Raw genomic sequence first — 21,406 nt, 5'->3', positions numbered from 1 at the left:
AGAGACGAAAGAGAGAGAGAGAATAAAGAGAGAGAGAGAGAATAAAGAGAGAGAGGAAAGAGATAGTGAGATAAAGATTGATAGTGTACACTGCACAGTACATTATACACAATATATACATGCAGTGAGAGAGAGAGAAAAGTGTGTTAGAGATTGATAGTGTGCACTATACAGTCAATTATACACAGAGAGACAGACAGAGAAACGCAAGAGAGAGAGAGAGAGAGAGAGACGAAAGAGAGAGAGAATAAAGAGAGAGGGAATAACGAGAGAGAGGGAATAGTGAGAGAGAGAATAGTGAGAGAGAGAATAAAGAGAGAGAGAGAATATTGAGAGAGATAGTCCGTAATATACATTATAAACATGATTATCATATCGCTGATGTACTTTTATATGGTGCTCATCAATGCACATTCCTAAAATTCAAATGCAATCCAAAACAATTTAGAAGTGGAAACACATGAAGACGTCATGCGGTCACCGCGGGCCAGTGGTGGGGCATACTGTCTGTGTGTGATTACCATGCAGTTACACTTACTGTACATTTGGCCATAAGCCCCACCGACGGACCGACTGAGGAGAATATGGGGCAATTTGAGCAGGGCATGTCTGGCCTGTGACAGGCTCAACTTGCCAGCGTTTCCTCCTTATCAGGAGCTGGGGGTGGCGAAACTAATTGAAAAGCTACTTAGGTTTTCTTCCTCTCATATAAATGGATTACAGTCTTTGCCTCCATGCTTGGGTCCTATGTTTACTCAATGAGATTTGACACTAGAGTGGAGGGATAGGTCCACTCCCAATTTGATCCCACACGCCCAATTCCATACTAACAATCAGCGCCTGTCTCCGTCTCACACCCTCCTGTGTTTATTATCTTAGCAGGCCAATAAAATGGCCCATCATACTATATATACTGTACAAACATGTTAATATATGTATACATGTGGGGATATGGTATGGGGGAGGCTGACACCCTTGGCCAGGGACTTACGGGGGTGTAGGGGAGTGAGGAAAGGGGTGCAAGAGAGAACCCCGTGGATCCACTGAGTGGTGTGGCAGACTCCCCAACCTCCTGCTAGGATTTGTTGGAATGTGAGAGAGGAGGATTTTAGCACCAGGCGAGCCACGCCAGAGCCACGCAGACTTCATGCCATCTGTCTCCCCCCTCCGTCCTCCTTTTGCCAAACTCATTAGACCTTTTTTTCTCTCCTTTTCATCCCTTGTCACAAGACTAGGGGACATACTGGGATCTGCTAACGCATTGGAGGAAAGAATGGAGGGAGGAAATGGAAGAAGAAGCTCAATAAACAGATTTAGAAATCTGGGTTCATTAATATGTATTCATGATGTACTGACAGCCTGAACAACATACAGGCTCTGTATCACAGAGGAACTGAGTCTTCATATTGGGTATGTTGTATCAAAGTTTAATGACCATAAAACACTTCCACGAGTCAGTCAGTGAAGTCTAACACTGGATCGAAGGCATCAATGTCAAAAAGGTATTATTTTTAACAACATATTCTCGTATATTTAACTTCTATTGTCCTTCAAGAGTGGCAGAATTTTTTTTATACTGCATATACAGTTTTTCATTGGTAGGAATCTGTGAGGTAGTGACACATCATACATTATTATGTATGAGTTAGTGAAATTGAAGCCTGTTGTGATTAGTCAGAAACATGTCAGATTAATTATCATAACTGTCAATATGGTGTCATACATGCCCCAATTACTTAATGACCTAATAAACAGTATCATAAATAACAGTATGTTGTTGATATGTTCATTTGAACCAGTAATTAAGTCAAGTGAGTATTGTTGCATATGTACTGTATGTTCAAATCAGGAAAACAGTCATCTACAAACCTTAATTGACCAGGTCAACTTCACATCCATAAATCCCTGAAAACAAATGTTTTTACAACATGAAGCTTTTGACAAACAGATGACACATTTAACCAAGTTGAGTAGGGCTCAGGATCATGATTCAGAGGGCATTATGAAATCCAAAACAGATCCCCTCATCAAATGGCTCTGTGAGCCGTGTGGTGGTCTGATGGGGTTGACCCCTGGCCCTCTCCCTGTGGGGGGCGGCTGGGGAGGGGGCGCGGGAGATCACACGAAGGCCCTGTTCTGGCTCCATGTCCAAACAGCCTGGTCTGTTCAGGAGGAGGGTGGAGGGGTGGAAGTGTACCCCCTCATCCTAAAGAGAGCACCAGGTGGCAAGGATGTGGGCAGGGGGCTTTTGATGCTGACCCCTGGTCCCTGGGATGGGATGGCTCTAGTCATTGATCCAGCCAGAGGAGGGAGGGGAGCCAGGTGCCCCTGGTGGCGATGGGGATCAGCTGCTACAGTCTGGGTATGGAGGAGAGGAGTCTGGGCCACACTGGTCCCAGTCATGCCAGTAGTCACAGCCCCAGTGTTGACTGGCTGTGATGTTGTAGACAGGGTGCTGGTCTAACACTGAAAGCAAAAGGGAACAGATTAATGAGTCGGTGTCTCCAAACTTTTGACTGGTACATTCAAGGGTTTTTCTTTATTTTTACAATTTTCTACATTGTATGCTGCCATATTTGGTAAAATACCAAGTCCATATTATGACAAGAACACCTCAGATAAACAAAGAGAAACGACAGTCCATCATTACTTTAAGACATGAAGGTCAGTCAATACAGAAAATGTCAAGAAGTTTGAAAGTTTCTTCAAGTGCAGTTGAAGAAACCATCAAGCCCGGTCAACAGCACTGCACCCCCCACAGCAACTCGCCCAAGCCTTCCCCATTTCTCCTTCTCCCAAATCTGTTCAGCTGATGTTCTGAAAGAGCTGCAAAATCTGGACCCCTACAAATCAGCCGGGCTAGACAATCTGGACCCTTTCTTTCTAAAAATTATCTGCCGAAATTATTGCCACCCCTATTACTACCCTGTTCAACCTCTCTTTCGTGTCGTCTGAGATTCCCAAAGATTGGAAAGCAGCTGCGGTCATCCCCCTCTTCAAAGGGGGGGACGACACTCTTGACCCAAACTGCTACAGACCTATATCTATCCTACCATGCCTTTCTAAGGTCTTCGAAAGCCAAGTCAACAAACAGATTACCGACCATTTCGAATCTCACCATACCTTCTCTGCTATGCAATCCGGTTTCAGAGCTGGTCATGGGTGCACCTCAGCCACACTCAAGGTCCTAAACGATATCTTAACCGCCATCGAAAAGAAACATTACTGTGCAGCCGTATTCATTGATCTGGCCAAGGCTTTTGACTCTGTCAATCACCACATCCTCATCGACAGACTCGACAGCCTTGGTTTCTCAAATGATTGCCTCGCCTGGTTCACCAACTACTTCTCTGATAGAGTTCAGTGTGTCAAATCGGAGGGTCTGCTGTCCGGACCTCTGGCAGTCTCTATGGGGGTGCCACAGGGTTCAATTCTTGGACCGACTCTCTTCTCTGTATACATCAATGAGGTCGCTCTTGCTGCTGGTGAGTCTCTGATCCACCTCTACGCAGACGACACCATTCTGTATACTTCTGGCCCTTCTTTGGACACTGTGTTAACAACCCTCCAGGCAAGCTTCAATGCCATACAACTCTCCTTCCGTGGCCTCCAATTGCTCTTAAATACAAGTAAAACTAAATGCATGCTCTTCAACCGCTCGCTACCTGCACCTGCCCGCCTGTCCAACATCACTACTCTGGACGGCCCTGACTTAGAATACGTGGACAACTACAAATACTTAGGTGTCTGGAAACTGTAAACTCTCCTTCCAGACCCATATCAAACATCTCCAATCCAAAGTTAAATCTAGAATTGGCTTCTATTTCGCCAACAAAGCATCCTTCACTCATGCTGCCAAACATACCCTTGTAAAACTGACTATCCTACCAATCCTCGACTTTGGCGATGTCATTTATAAAATAGCCTCCAATACCCTACTCAACAAATTGGATGCAGTCTATCACAGTGCAATCCGTTTTGTCACCAAAGCCCCATATACTACCCACCATTGCGACCTGTACGCTCTCGTTGGCTGGCCCTCGCTTCATACTCATCGCCAAACCCACTGGCTCCATGTCATCTACAAGACCCTGCTAGGTAAAGTCCCCCCTTATCTCAGCTCGCTGGTCACCATAGCATCTCCCACCTGTAGCACACGCTACAGCAGGTATATCTCTCTAGTCACCCCCAAAACCAATTCTTTCTTTGGCTGCCTCTCCTTCCAGTTCTCTGCTGCCAATGACTGGAACGAACTACAAAAATCTCTGAAACTGGAAACACTTATCTCCCTCACTAGCTTTAAACACCAACTGTCAGAGCAGCTCACAGATTACTGCACCTGTACATAGCCCACCTATAATTTAGCCCAAACAACTACCTCGTTCCCTACTGTATTTAATTTATTTATTTATTTTGCTCCTTTGCACCCCATTATTTTTATTTCTACTTTGCACATTCTTCCATTGCAAATCTACCATTCCAGTGTTTTACTTGCTATATTGTATTTACTTTGCCACCATGGCCTTTTTTTGCCTTTACCTCCCTTATCTCACCTCATTTGCTCACATCGTATATATACTTGTTTATACTGTGTTATTGACTGTATGTTTGTTTTACTCCATGTGTAACTCTGTGTCGTTGTATGTGTCGAACTGCTTTGCTTTATCTTGGCCAGGTCACATATTATCTAACGTCATAATCAACATAGCTAATAGAACTAACGCGTTAGTAAACCAGCTACAATCATGCAGTACAGTGTACAGTCAGTAAGCAGTTCAGCAGTTACACCGGCGAAACCCAGTGGCAATACATTTAGAAAACCAAAAGCTGCCCTTGACTTGGAAAAGTTCCAGTGTTGGTTACACCATGGTGCTACCCTACAGACTGTTGTTGAGGCTCCCATACACCTTCATTGCAAAAAATTATGTTTTAATCAATTATTTGGTGAAGGGAATATATTTAGTGTAGTTTTATCTAAAAAAAAAAGGATAACTTTGTGTTTCACTACTTACATTTTTTCTAAAATCCACTGAGGAGGATGGCCCTTCCCTTCCTCCTCTGAGGAGCCTCCACTGATTTCGTCCTCACATGTGATCTTGCAATTCCACATGTGAAAGTAAGATGAACATGTGGAGTTTTTACATGTGAAACAGCAAATGTGATTTCCACATGATAGTTTTCAGATGTGAAAATGCAATTGACATGTGAGGGGAAAACATGTTATTCACCTCACATGTGAAACGAAGGTGTTAACATGTGAACTCTAAATGTGGTTTCACATGTGACGTTTAAGCTCAACATGTGAAAACAGCCATTACACGTGAAAAAGCGATTTTCACATGTGAAACTGCAAATTCCACGTTTCTTTTGTAAGGGGATGCATGGATTATTTGACTGGAGACGTTTTTTGATTGAAATGGGGTGAAAAAAAAACAGCAAAGTGACATCACCGTGAAAAAAAGTCCATGTTGAATGACTGACAACCAGTGTTAGGTACACAACTAGGTTACAACAGAAAACATAGAATGAGCAGAATGCCTCACCAATGTCAGAGGTGTAGTAACAAGATCAGCCAGTCAATGAATGAGGAAGAATCTCTGTCAAATCTAAATGAATGTGTTAAATCTTCATTTCAATCGACTGTGGTACAAAATACGACTGAGAAAAATAGGAGTGCGAGCAAGCCGGTGAGAAGTCAACGGTTCAAATGTGAGCACCATTACACATCCAAGAGATGTACATCTCAATTGAACTTATCTGGTTAAATAAAGGATAAATAAATAATACATTTAAATAGTAGTGTTGCTGGTCTCTCATTCATAATGAGCTGATGTCCTGCTGGAGTTGCTGGAAGAAGACAGTACCTCAAAATCTGCCAGCACTTCCAACACTGTGTCTGTATCTGGGCCAGGCTTGGAGGAGGGTTAGTGTTATCAGTGTCTAAACTCTGTACCTTCTGTGTCTATAAGACGTTTACTACACACACACACACACAGACATTCACGTGCGCACACACACACACACACAAACACACACCCAAAAGACAGGGACTATAATCCTCCCACTTCCCTGGGGCTTGGATGTGAAAGCAGGCTGGATGGAAGAAGAAATTAAGATGTGTCTGATTCCAACAGCAGCCAATAGGAGAGCAGTGCTCACCCAGTGCTCTCTGATAGGTTCTCCTGGCCCTCTTCATCTCCGGGTCCGTATCATTCTCTCTAATCACAAGCACACCAGCAGTCTGACCCAAAGACAACAAGACCCAGGGAGGGATGGAAGGAGGATGGAGGGATGGATGGAAAGAAAGTGTGTGGGAGGGAAGAGCAGCCAATGCACGGTGTCAGTAGTAGCCAGTGTGTTATTATTATTAATAAAGCATTAAAAAGTGAGCACATCAAAGCGTACAGGGGCCATGCTATCATACATGAAAGTAACATACTATAGCTTAATGTCTCCTAAGGCGTGTTATGGTGACGCTGCTTTCATTTGAAATGCATTGTGTGGCGAATGGATTTGTGGAGAAAGCGTGGTATGGGTGCAGACCATAATTTAAAACCTGACCTCATAGGCTCTTCAAAGCCGTAGTGACTGAGGATATTTAGTGCTTATTGGTGTAGGAGACCCGCGCCAAGGCTGTATAAACAACAGATATGTACATGCTGGTGATGCATAGGCCGACTTACATACCACATGATCAATACTCACTGCAAACAACAACAACAACAACATTTGGGAAACATTTTACTAATGTTGTTCCTATTATCAGATCACACAGCACATTATATTGACATTCACTGGGAATAAAAATGTCTCATTTGATGTTACAATTTCTCTTTTTCCGCCCCATAAACCATGAATCCTCAATTCTGCAATTGGCACTATTGTGGTAATACTCATTTTGCAAATGGAGACGGCTGGAAGTAAGACATCTTTCTCTCTCTCTCTCTCTTTACCACCGACGCCAGGTAATTATCCTAATCTACCTTCCTTCTCCACTCCTGCTCTTCTCTCCTCCACCGCATCACGCTGCTTTGGACCACCTCTGTGCCTTCATTATCAGCACTGGGAGTGTCTAATGGCTTGGCTCTCTCACAGCGCAGTCTGTCGGAGGAGAGACAGCCTGCTGAGGAAAAGAGATGGAGGGATCGGATGAGAGGGGGGAATTGGGGGTAGGAGGAGGAGGGAGGAGGGGGGAGAAGGGAAGGAGATACAGCACTGAAGGGGGACGGCACTGAAGGTTAACATCTCAATCACTTCGGGGCAATTCTGCCAGACTCCGTTAGCTCCAGCTTTTCAGGCGTCTCCCTGAAAAACAAACGGCGTGGGACGAGTTTGTCTGTCGCAATGTCAAAGAGGTGGCGAGGAGGAGGACACTTTGGAGGTGGACAGTGTGCTTGTGTGTGTGTGTGTGTGTGTGTGTGTGTGTGTGTGTGTGTGTGTGTGTGTGTGTGTGTGTGTGTGTGTGTGTGTGTGTGTGTGTGTGTGTGTGTGTGTGTGTGTGTGTGTGTGTGTGTGTACAGGATGAGTTGGCCATGGGATGGGTGTATTTAGGGCGACGGGTCGTGTTTTAAGATGGGACAGGACGGCTGGTGCACCACAACATACAACAGACTCCCACCTTGTCTCTTGGAGACAGCAAGCCATTTAACATACAGAAGGACTGGGGGTGGCAATTCAGTTGCAACATTTTTTTCTAAATGACACCCTTGACGGATGGAAAAATGTTGGGGTCCCTGAACAGATTTATGCGGTACAAAAATAAAATGTGTGACATCGAGACAAAAAGACAGACATTTTCAAACCTACTTTTGAACCCCTAAAGAGAGCAGTGACAAACGCTACCACACCCACACTCCTTCTGTAGCATACCTGTTTTTCAACACTCCAAAAATGTCATATAGTCAAACTGTGATATTGTATGTTGTATATGGCACAAACACAATATACATGGACTCATTCCAAGTGTACTGTAACTGTACATTTCATCCATGGAGGAACGACACAGATTGCGATGGTCTCTGCTTCCGTCTAAATATACATACCATACAGTATTTATAATGAGTTAATGACTATGGAAGTCTTGCACTACATGCCTTTAGAATGGTACTACCTTGTACTCCATTTAAATGCTAATGAATAGTAATGAATGAGTATTATATCATGTCTATGACTTGCACACATAAAACAAATGTTTTAGCATACACATAAACATACCACATGAGTGCACCCGCTCACTGAAATGACTCTAGATACAGTATAGCACATTCTGTTGAGTTGCTAAATACTATGCAAATACATAGAGAGCTGTGCACCACTGAGATGAAAGCATGATCTCAGTGTAGAGCCTGGGTACTGTTTGGTCACCCATAAACAATTGGGGCAGTGTTAGCCTAAAACGTGGCATTAGCGCAGTATTAGTCAACAGCCTGAGTCAATACACCCCACTGGGCTCCGTGTCCTCCTACAAACACAAACAATTGCTCTAGCAGGCCTCTGCAACTAGATGGAAACATCAATTACAGTAAATTACACCGAAACAATGAGAAACACTTTAATTTGTTTAATCTCCTGAGCTGTTTTGGATGAAAGCAATGGGCGCTGGAGTAAGATAACATTACATAGTCCAAAGTTATTACCCCCCCCCATAATGTTTATACATACAGCAGGAGTGGGCTATTTATATTTTGCTCCCCAGGATGTACTACGAAAGGAGCATCAACTTCAAATAATGTGTTCAATGTGCGGCCCACTATATGGATGCAGTTGAATTCCAAATAGGAGACCCTGAAAATCCACGGCAGCTCCAATGTTTGTCTGGAGAGCTGCAAGCATCCGGAGTTTCATAGCAGAGAAAATGGCCACAGTTCCATTGAAACACAAAAAGCTCTATGCGCTTGTGTAGGGGAGGAAAACACACATATTATGTGATTAGAAAATCATTTTAAGTCACAATCCTGGGATAGAGGCCTCTCCATTCTCTATAAGGTCGACTTTAAAGAGGAGAAGAAAACAATGGGCCAAATACTCACTTTGTGTATCCGCTCATTCTCTCTGCACAGAGAAACCACAAATGACTAGTCTACTAAATTCTAGCTCTTTTCTAGCAACTCAAACAGTAACTACGCACCAAAACAAAAAGCGAAGAACTTCAACCAAGCACTGTAATGTTTCAATGAGCTGCTTTGCCATGGTTGATTATCGGGGGGGATGCAGTGGACAGACAGATGAAGATTTTGGCTGTTCCAGAAAGCTTTTTTGAGGGGGGTGGAGTAAATGAAAGACAAATGCCAGTAGTGCCCACTCAGCTATTTTCCCTGTCAAGATCAAAGGCTCCGCTGGACTGGCCTCTCCGCGGGAAACTTGAAATGGGCCCTGCCTTTGTTTGCTGTTGCTAGGAGACCTGCAGACAGCTGAAAGTGTTTGCAGTGGGGTACAAGATCAAAAACATTTCCAATATACATTTTTAAGACTGCTGTGTATTCCAGGCTTAGGCTTGTAATTTACAGGACAAAAATAAAAGACCAAGAAATAATGATGTCTCTGTGTGTTGGTCATGGACTAAATTGACGATTTGCTTGATTTTTGCTGTTGGCAAAGCAAGGTAGTTTAATAGTGACAGGGTTGCATGTTTATAACACACTTGGAAGGGTACATCACTGCTCTTTTCTGTAGTAGGCCTAAAAACAGTATGATATAAAGAGAAGTGAGAATCACACCTTATGTTATATCTTTTGATATTGTTATGGAGAATTAACATAATGGACATATTAGTTTGGTTAGTCGAATGCCCGCTCCCTCCCCCTCTCTCTCTCTCTCTCTCACACACACACACACACACACACACACACACACACACACACACACCCACAAACAGTGGACCAATCAGGCCCACATCCAGTTTGATATTTACAGGGCTGAAGTTAACCTTAGCCACAATGCTAATTATAACATTGTTATGGTTTAATGGGCCCCATGATAGTTTGGGTGCCTACACATGTGTCACTGGGTGCTCATTAGCCATTATTAGGTCGACACTCAACTAATGTCCAAACCTGCTGAGCCAGAAATTACAAGTGTCCCCTTGATATTTACAATACTGTCCTTGGTAGGTATGCAATGTGTCTGTTTGTTTAATGAGAGAGTAAAGGTGTGTTCAGTTTGTATGTTGACCAGATCAATGATGAATACATAGTCCAAGTAAGCCACGCCTCTTAAATCTTCCATTACATAACATCGTGTGGAGCCACTTAAACCAACTGGATGACTTACTTTACCTGTAGCCATGTCTGAAGGACCAAGCAATCTGCCTCCTTTCTATTCTTCCAATTAGGAAATGTACACCTTGTGCGTAATGGGTATATCTTGTGCGTAATGGGTATATCTTGTGCGTAATGTGCAAACACAAAACGTAAAACTATGGTGTTGCAGCAGTGGCATGTCCCATTTAAACTTGTTTAACCTCTGTTGGCTTTCTAGCTCTTCTCAAATGTCTTTAAAAATAGATGTTTATGGTAGCGTAGTCTATTCAACCAACCTTATAGACAATTATATAATTCTTACAATTCTTATAGACATGTAATTACAGTGGCCTCTGTTCCAAGGGCAAAACCGCCTCGTGTGGTAAATGTGTAATTAAAAATACGAAATGAGCTCAATTGATATATTAAGGCGGTGGGATCTACGTTATACTTAATGTAACAAGTAAAACTGCGATCGCCATGAGAGTGACCTTCATGTCTGGAACGATTGAGATTAGAATCGTGCTGCGTCTGCCTGTTGTTTTCACCAACTCGGGCCAACTGGCACGGCATTGGCGTCCTCTCCCGGCTCCCAGTCTGCCGTGGTGACAATGACAACCAGATACCGCATGGCGTGCAAAGATGACAGAAATAGTTGCACGCCAAAGGATTGTTGGAAATTCCAGACAAACATCACGCTACCAGTCGTGAAAGTCGTTATGTAGCTTCTCGGCGTGGAAAAATGCCTTATAGGGTGGAATAGTCATCCCTGACCTGGGCTATATGTCCATTCACATTTGTAAAACATCTGCAGCATCGTAACTACACTCAAGTAGACTACATTTAAACATGTGTTTGCTGTGTAAGTAAATTGTAGCCTATTTAATTATTTTTTTAAATGACATTTTATATTAATTAAGCTACTCTAGTATTAGCTTAGGGTGGTGTATTCAGAAGTGTATTCTGTCTAACCATAATGCTACGTATGCATCCGGTGCGTACTCTCTAAACCCGATTTATGGACACTGTCGCTCGATTTGGTGATCCAATAATAACGCAGCTGGTAAAATTTTACCAGACTACAGTACAGAGCGCAGCAGACCAGATTCTACATCGACTTCGTTTACGTTGCATCCCGCTCACTTTATCTCCCAGCCCTTTTTCGTCAACGGATAGAGAGACGTCAGGGCTCTCCAGTCGCTGCACAGAGGGACCCACCCCTGTGTGACATCACTCAGAGAACGTACTGTACGGGAGCTGTTTTCAAAGCGTGCATCAGCAGTCTGAAAATCCTGCCAAAAACACATGAACAACAGCAGAGTAAAACGAAAAAGTAGGCAACCGTGCTAAACAGATTTGGGATTTGCACTCTCAGAAAATAGAATGTATTCAATTTGTTGATGAGGACAGCACAATTTCTGTTTTTATGTGTTTGGTTGCATGTATAAAAAAAAAATCGATATAAACTGAAACCAGGATATGAATCAAATTTATCCACAAATTGTTTTGCTTGTCTAACGTCATAATTTCCCTGTCTAAAATGATTAATATGTTGGATTAAGCACCATTAAGCCCAGTTTTACGCGATAAGGGGACAAACAAATGCTGTAATGCAGGGGTCTTCAACCTTTTCTTGCCCAGAAAGGAACCTCCGCCTAGGCAATCCGGCGACACAGAGCACAAGACGTCTTGGCCTATTCTTAAGGCACCCTACTAAAATGAGAAAAAGCCTGATCATGCAAAAATGTCGATCCAGTATTAATAGGCAATTGCTACTTAATAAAAATATGAAATATACATAAGTCACTTAAAAGGCTAAGGTTTAGTTTTTGTGCTAGACCATAAGCTATATGATCAATTTAAACCTGATAATGTATTATAGGCCTAAAAGCGCACAGGTGGGACTATTAGTGACCCTTTGGCAAATACATAGATAGAATGACGCAAATAGTACAAATGCTGCACTGTAAGAGATTTTAATAAGCAAAATAATGATCATGAGACAATTATTCTGAAAACACACCGCAACAGGCTACATTTTTCGTTCGTCACAATATTAGGCTAAACAGAAAAGTAGGCCTAAACTGTTGAAAGTTTCATCAAGTCAGTAAGAGTTATCCTTCCTCTAGCCCCTTCACCTCTCTTGTCGGACGGCTGTTGCTTGAACCCTGGTCCCACGTGGTGACAATAAAATGCCTCGGTTACTAGGCCTTGCATAAAAGGCAAACAGTTTATAACGTTGTGAAGCAAAGGTAGAGCCTGTGAAGGAGAAAGATTTAGTAACGGGGAGAGGATGGAATTCCTAGAGCGAGGTCAGAGGGCCAAAGTTACCTTTTACAAGCCCCGGAGGCTGTATGTGGAGACCATCGACGTAGAACCAACAGTTACAACTCATTATAATACCAAAGACTTGTCATTGTCATCAATCAATAGGCCTATCAATCATCAATTCCACTTGACAATTGTTTTCTATTATATAATAGTTTATTGGGTTAACCAACTTTAGGCTAAACAAATAGGGCTTCATATATATCATGCCTATGTGTTGGTCTAGCCATACGCCTATACATCCTTTCATCTTTCTGTCTGTCATATCTGTCTGTAATTTTAAAGCAGCTGCTATTCAAATTGCCAAACAATAAAGTCAAATTCGTGAAGGCCTAGTCTATTGGATGCTGTGCATAACTGTTCTGGCGAACTGGGGAACAGAAAAGCCGTTGAGTTACAATGAACACAGATAGGTAACAAAATAAACAAAATAGGCATAATATGATTGGACTTAGACTCCAAAATCGATGATAGAAAAATGGGAAAGTTATCAGTGCATAATCATCAAGGAGATGAAAATATATTTAAGAGTAGCCTAAGAGTGTTGATCTTTTCACAGTCTTTCAAATAAGTGTTATTGAGGAGGATTTGGTGTGAGATTCCCTTTTCATTAGAACGGTATTATAAAGCGTAGACTTGGAGACAGAAGGGCGAGGCTTACGTCACAGTCCAAGAGTCACCCGCCGTGTGTTCGGCGTCTCCAAGTAAAGACTTATCTGCAAAAAAAAGTTTGGACTGACAATGTGGGTGGACAGGGCGTGAAACTACTATCATCATCAGTTTTGAATGAAAGAAAGAAAACATATCTTCAACAAAAAGGAGGCTCATTCCAATTCAGCTGCGTTGTTAGGACAACGAGAACCATCCCTCAGATGATTAGTTCCACTTCAAAAGAATTTACTTTCCGCGGTGAACGTCCCCCCTTTTGTGTCCTTACACAGGGGTTTCACAAACCAAAAGAATAATTGTATGTTTAGCCAGTCTGTTTATTTTTTCCTCTGTTCGAACGACATTTGTATTAAATAAATATAATACTTATCACAATGCCCTAGAAGTCCATAAACATGTCCTACTCCAGACTAAAATGCTTGAACGCTCAGACATCATCATAATCTGCGCCAAAGAATAAAGACACATGACCTAAATAATACAAAAGGTGTAGGATGGCAGCATAATTTAAATGGTACCCTACCCCACGCCGTTTGGAGTCGATTTCAAAAGTTGTAAAGAAACACACAACTCCACCGTTATACAAAACAAACAATGTGGATAAGTGGAAAATAAAATGCGAAATAAAGCAGAAAGTTTTTTTCCACGTTGAAAAGAACTGGGAACTCATAACTCCACTTCGGACTTCAGTGGTTTCAAGACAACTGGGAACTCGGGAAAAAAACGAGCTCTGACTGGGAAAAATCGTTTTGAACGGTCATCCGACTTGGACTGTTGGAGATTTCCCGAGTTCCCAGGTGTTTTGAACGCAGCATATGCCCCATCTTGTTTGACATGGCAAAATACAATAATCAAACCTGTAAATAAACAAAAAATGTAGTTAATAGTTTAATGGAACAGTGGATGGCAACAACACAATATGAACAACTGACCACAGTCAATATGGGCTTAAAAAGTTAGTCCCTCTTTGTTAAATGTTCTGAATATCCCTATTCAAGAGTTACACCTACTGTTACCCATGCTTGTGTGACCAATTTTTCCACATATTGCATTCTGTCAAAGTAAAGAGAATACACACAACTGAGCTCAAATAGAGCAATAGTAATGTCGTCTTTTTGTAGGCACTAACGGAAGCTAACTCCACCATGTTTACTTGCAGTGGTGGAAAAGTACCATATTGTCATACTTGAGTAAAGGTAAAGATACCTTAATAGAAAATGACTCAAGTAAAAGTGAAAGTCACCCAGTATAATACAACTTGAGTAAAAGTCCAAAAGTATTTGGTTTTAAATATAGGCCTATTTTAATATTATCAAAAGTAAATGTAATTGCTCAAATATACTTGTCAAAAGTAAAAGTATAAATCATTTACATTCCTTATATTAAGCAAACGAGAAGGCACGGTTTTCTTGTTATTTTATTTATGGCTAGCCAGGGGAACATTCCAACCAGTGGTGTAAAGTACTAAAGTAAAAATACTTTAAAGTAAGTCGTTTTTGGTGGATATCTATACTTTACTATTTATATTTTGGACAAGTTTTACTTTTACTTCACTACATTCCTAATGAAAATAATGAACCTTTTACTCTATACATTTCCCCGGACACCCAAAAGTACTCCTTACAGTTTGGATGCTTAGCAGGACAGGAAGATGGTCCAATTCACGCACTTCTCAAGAGAACATCCCTGGTCATCCCTACTGCCTCTGATCTGGCGGACTCACTAAACACGAATGCTTCGTTTGAAAACAATTGGAGAGTGTTCCTGGCTACAGGTAAACAAAAAATGAATACAAATTGTGCTATCTGGTTTGCTTAATATAAGAAATTTGAAATAATTTATACTTTTACTTTCACTTTGATACTTAAGTATATTTGAGAAATTACATTTCATTTTGATATCTAAGTATATTTAAAACCAAATACCTTTAGACTTTTACTCAAGTAGTATTTTACTGGGTGACTTTCAATTTAACTCAAGTCATTTTCTATGAAGGAATCTTTTGACAATTGGGTACTTTTTCCACCACTGACTCCAAAACTCAGAACATTTACAAACTAAGCATTTGTGCATTAGGGATGACCAGGGAGGGATGTTCTCTTGAGAAGTGCATGAATTGGACCATTTTCATGTCCTGCTAAACATTCAAAATGTAATGAGTACTTTTGGGTGTCAGGGAAAATATATGGAGTAAAAAGTACATTAATTATCTTTAGGAATGTAGTGAAGTAAAAGTACAAGTTGTAAAAAAAAATCAATAGTAAAGTAAAGTACAGATACCTCAAAAAACTACTTAAGTAGTACTTTAAAGTATTTTTTACTTAAGTACTTTACTACTGGTTAGTTGGCCAAAGCCTATGGGGAAATTAATAGTTTTTTTATTTTTTTTTGATAAACGCTGAATATAAGGTCTGTGGTAAACACAGGCTTAGGAGATATTATATGTTTGTTCTATGAGATAATCTTCATCAGCTATCATCACTTTTTGTGAATTGTGAAGCATTTATGTAATCAAAACAAGTAAAAAGCTAATGATGTCCTGCTAACATGTAAAAAATATAACCTCACCTCATGTCCAATGCATTTGACATCTAGCTAACAGGCTTAGCCAACCTTATCAGGTGGACTTAGCCCAATATGTACTCTTAAGGAGCCTACCATTACTCCTTAAGGTCCAAGGACCATGTATGCTATTTCTGAGGTAGACTGGCTCTGGCAGCCAAAACAGCCAAATACTCCATCTAGACATGAATTGATTCTCAAGTGCGATATGGTTCTAGAAACATAAAGCCCTTTGCCTTCATATCACATCAAAATTATTTCACAAATGCAAAATATACACTTACTGTATACAGTTTTAACCGGCTGTATCACAGTGGTAGCTGGCAGTAATTTTCAGTAACAACAAGTTTCTGGCGGCCTTCTTCCATTACACACTGACACACTGGTGTTCGGAGCATGCTAAATTAGCTAATCAGCACTGGTGGTCTCTCTGTCTTCCGTCTGTCTTCTGTAAACACCCGCTGTAACATGGAGATACGGCAGGGTGGGAACCCTAGCCCTATAAAGGTGTGAATCAATGTAACCTGTAGTTTTTTGACAATTATTTCTCGCTGATCTGAAAGATAATGTCCTTTACTTCCAAAACCGTACCGCAGGAGACGTGTGTTAATGTTCAGACCAAGCGTTGGCGCTCTTAACAAAACTCCCCCATACAGAAGGCGCCTTCGTCCAATGACTCTTCCGTGTAATGTAACGGAACTGAGTGTCGTGATCAAGGGCTAAGGCTGACCCAAAGTCTGGATAACATCATTTGAGAATTGATGAAACAAGCACCTTACCGCTGAAGAGACATGGTTTCAGCCTCGATCAAAACAATATACCATCCTTGCGTTTTAGTTCGAGCAGGTAACCAGAAATCTAACTAAGCTAACTAGCTTTTTGGCGGACTAGTGTAGCACAGACTAGTTTGTGTGTTCGGCGTAGTGACATAAAACATTTTGCGACTAATGTTATACTTCCATTTCTCTGACAGTTTAGCGATTCGTTAGCAACTGACTTATTTGGAGCACAAAGGATTCATAATTCATAAAGGTCATATTAACTGATTGATATTATCTCATTGAACGAAACGTATAAGATCTCCTAACCTTATTTTCTGTGTATATCCCAAAGCCCCATTCCTTTCCCCATTAATTTCCCCAACAAGAATGGCCAATGAACCAGAGGTAGAATATTCTAACTCATGTTCATTTTTTAGGACTACACGCTGGTGAGCTCTATTGACTTTGACTCTGGCTCTCTGTTAGAATTGCTTTCAACTTTTTACATTTAAAAAAAATGGAACCTTTATTTAACTAGGCAAGGTTAAGAACAAGTTCTTATTTACAATGACGGCCAAGGAACAGTGGGTTAACTGCCTTGTTTAGGAGCAGAATGACAGATGTTTACCTTGTCAGCTCGGGGATTCGATCAAGCAACCTTTTGGTTACCGGCCTAACGCTCTAACCACTAGGCTACCTGCCGCCCCTTATAGCACCTTTTGAGCATTCAGCATGAGTATCAATCACATCCATAAACTCTGGGTAACATTGAAAGCATATTACAACTACAGAAGCATATGTCAATGAAAGAAGCATAGCCTATTACTTTATAGCATCTCACCAATATCCCTGCGTCTTTGATAAAGGCCTATATTACTAGGAAAATCTATTCAGGGAATCCTGTCCGGGTTTTGGCCCAGGAGTCTCCATCCATCCTCTCTCTTCATGATCTGTGATAACTCCCTGGCACAGGACACACCATGAGCAGTCCTTTAATGTTGGCAAGTGTCAAAGCTTTGATTTCTGATTGATGAGTAAGGGCTGTGCAACAACAGAGCTATCCAACCAACCATCCAGTCCCCCTCCACAACCTGGTACTTTCTGTACCTAAATGGGTTAGAGCCTCTGCCAATTCACCCAGCTTTCTGGAAACAGGACAAGGAGGTAGGTAGTAAGATATAAATCATTCATGTGGTCATCTGTAGCCTTGGATGATATGTCTGGGGTGCTAGCTAGCAAGTATGTTTGATGAATGGGGAACAATGGAGCCTCTTCAGAGGAGGAAAGGGTGGACCATCCTCTTCAGTGAATTTCATAAAAATAAAAATAGTGAAACATTTAAAAAGTTATCAATTTTAGATAAAACTATATTAAATATAGTGTCCAAATAATAGATTAAAACACACTGTTTTGCTATGAAGGTCAGCAGTAGCCTCAACAGCACTCTGTAGGGTAGCACCACGGTGTAAACGGACAGTTAGTTTCCATCCTCCTCTGGGTACATTGACTTCAATACAAAACCTAGGAGGCTCATGGTCCTCACCCCCTTCCATTGACATACAGAGTAATTATGACAGCTTCCGGAGGCCGTTCTATCAGTGCTTTTGCAGCATGAACTGACATGTTGCCCACCCAATCAAAGGACACTGTAATTAATTTAGTACTGAAACCATAACGTACAGCTAGCTAGCACTGCAGTGCATAAAATGTGGTAAGTAGTTGACTCAAAGAGAGGGAAAGACAATAGTTGAACAGTTTTGGACAACTATATTTCTTCAAAAATGAAGGAGAAGCAAGAGAGAGAGAGAGAGACCGAGAAATAGCTATATTTCCTTGTATTTCACTTGTTTCCTTGTTTTTCACTTACTTAGCAAGCAAATGCAACTTGCTAGTTTAGCATACTCAAACACCCGGCTCAAACAGAGAGGGATGCTATGTTAGCTAGCTGGCTATGGCTATCCAACACTGGAACTCTTCCAAGTCAAGGTAAGCATTTGGTTTTATTAATTTATTGCCGGCGGGGCCTGCCGGTGTAACTGCTAAACTGCTTGCTGATTGTACACTGTTATGCATGATTGTAGCAAGTTTACTAATGCGTTAGTTCTATTAACTATGTTGACCATGACGTTAGCTAATATGTTGACAGCTAATGTGGGCTGTGTGTAGAGGTTAGTGGTTATGATATGAAGGTTTGTCTTGGAACTTTTTTTAGTTGCCTGGTCACAGACATGTCATGTGTTGTGAACTGAAGTCCACAAGAGAAGGGAAAAGATGAGAGGAGGAGAGCGTGTAGATGCGAGAAGGAATTATACAACGAGCATTGGCTGCTATTAAAGTGAACTGTGATTGTGTGCGATCAGGGGTGTATCCATTCTGCAGATTCTGTTGAAAAACTTTTCTTCAACGGAAGCAAACGGGAATAAACGTACCTGAATTTGTCCAATAGAAACTCTCATTTGCAACTGATGGACTAATGACTACACCTTAGATAAGCTAGGAGCAAGCAAAAGAGTACAAGGTGGTATTGTGTCATTGTCTGTCACCTTGATTACTACATTTTCTTCTCTTGACCTGTGCACCTACGTTGTAAACTTGCATTCATAGGCTAGGTTGTAGCAACTTCATGATGGGTATATGGAAAATTGGAGTATCATGTAGCCTAAACCTATCATTTAGCTGGGTAAATGGAATATGAATGAGTCATCCATTATGCTGTAACAGAAATAAGGCAATTCTCATTAAAAAAATAATTGTCCTCCCTCATCTTAAACAGCACCGACCGCCACTGATGGGGAGTCTGTTGATCCAACACCACGGTAAGACATTGCATCCCGTCTACACTGTACTATAGGTCCGCGAATAAGATTTCTCCCCAAAAACGGAAACATTTTATGGTTAAAATCAATCCCACTTTAAATGAACAACAACTCATATTTGCTTTATAGCGCATTCAATAAGTATTCAAAGATGCTTCTCAGAGAAGCAAAGTCATTAGAAAAGGTGAGATTAAAAGCATCAGGTGCTTTGCCATATAGGCAAATGGGTATGTTTTGTTTCAAGTGGGACGATCACACGGATTAAAAAACGGAAACAATGTGCAAATGAGCAGCCTTTCAGTAAAAAGATGGGGGGGGGGGAATCCAAAATGACTGATCCATATATCCCATATCACTGATGTGGTATTGAATATAGTCAGTATGAATACATAAATGTTCCTTTGAAAGCTTAGGGTTAAATAAAACCTTTGGGACATCAAGATGAAATATTATTGGTTTTGGAACATATGGGATCCATGCTGGTATTGGCTATTGGCTTCTATGCAGTATTACAGTGTAATAACAAAGCGGCCTCTTCAGTTTCAGACACTATATATGGGAGAGAGAACCTATTATGATTCTCTACATTTAGTTGAAGTCTGTCCTACCTGTGGTGAGGTCACACACAGCTGACCCTCTCTTCAGCTCCAGTCTTCTATGAACCCAGCATAACCTCACTATGGAGCTATAGACATAGAGACACATACTATGTCTATGCCAGGAACTTGGAGAAAGAATATTTAAGATCAAAAGACAGTGACACCCTCAGAAATAAATACAATTATGTTTGAACTTAATGCACAAAGAAATCAAAGCATAGCTATAACATACAATTTCCCCCATTCCCATTAAAGAAGGAAGAGTTGACTTGAAAAAAGGACACATTCTTGACTCAAGTGCAACTAATTGCTTCTTTCATCTATCCAATTAAAGGCAGAATTATAATCCAAGTAGTTTATTTCTTGTTTTGATAACTCATCACGTGCCACAGCCTTGTAATCAGCACAAAAATGTGAGCATTGCATATTAATTATTTCACTGAGGGATGCTTTATGCTATTTACCCTGATGATTTAGATCTTCCTCCCACTGTACTGAATAGGATTCCTCTTGGGCTGCGCCGAGGACTTTTGAGGGTCTTAACACTTACTAGGCTTTTCGCAAAAATACCCGCGGCTACACACATATAACACAATGTAAACATGCAAACTTGTCACGTTTCGACCGCTACCTCTGCGGGTAGTGCACAACACTTGCCTGACAGTTGCACCCCTCTAAGCAGGGCAGTGTAAACAGAATTGTCTTGTTGAGCCAACACTCTTAAACGTGATTAATGCCTGATGTCCACCACATGCATATGCTTTTTATTTTACTGGATGTCTTGCCTGTATTTTCTGTACTTGACGCACATGTGCTTCGCTCTTCAACTAGCTAAAAGCTAGCTAGTTGGAGTCTGTGTGTGTACTTCCGTTTGTACCACCGCACAGTAAACAACGCAGGAGTTGAAAGGATGGAACGCATGCAGTACACAGAACGCACCGCAGCCTAGTGCGGCACCCCCAACGTAGGGTTGCGGACTGCTCCATTGACAATGAATGACTTCCGCCGGAACGCAAAGAGTTTGATGCAACTGGTGGACATGAGGCGTTATGCTTGATCCAGCAATGCGGTGTGGAGGCTCTGTACGTAGCTCTGGCTCTGTGATGCTGTGCACCTACCAAAATGTTTTAACAATGCGGAGGGAAAGAGAAGTCCTGGGATGAGATCAGGGAGGTAATGGGGATAGATGCGGTAAAGAGGTCAAAGGATCGCAGACTGTGGGGTATAGAAGGATGCCGGTGCACATTCAAGAAATGGATAGTTGTCAAATCCATCATGTTTTGTAACAGGCCCACAATGTGGTTACTAAAGTCAGGTGTGGATTTATTTGGCTGTTTTCACTGCATAACATTTAGAAGTTGTCCCTTTTCAGGTTTAGAAGAAGTGACTGCTAAATGCTAACTCTCGCTCGTATAAGCTGGTAGCATAGTTAG

The 21,406-nt window shown here is 41.4% G+C and overlaps 1 long non-coding RNA gene across 1 annotated transcript in view; it reads right to left on the bottom strand.

Moving 5' to 3' along the window:
- Window positions 1-261: 261 nt before the first annotated feature.
- LOC112220876 overlaps window positions 262-21,406 on the bottom strand; it is a 136,846-nt gene continuing 115,701 nt past the window's right edge. The window contains exon 3 of the long non-coding RNA XR_002948942.2: window positions 262-2,466. This is a non-coding gene — a long non-coding RNA (uncharacterized LOC112220876). The remainder of the gene's footprint in view (window positions 2,467-21,406) is intronic.

The sequence above is a fragment of the Oncorhynchus tshawytscha genome, linkage group LG21 (genome assembly GCF_018296145.1).
Source record: "Oncorhynchus tshawytscha isolate Ot180627B linkage group LG21, Otsh_v2.0, whole genome shotgun sequence".
Lineage (NCBI taxonomy): Eukaryota > Metazoa > Chordata > Actinopteri > Salmoniformes > Salmonidae > Oncorhynchus > Oncorhynchus tshawytscha.
The sequence above is the reverse complement of the archived record's forward strand: the minus strand, read 5'-3'. Positions and strand labels throughout refer to the sequence as shown.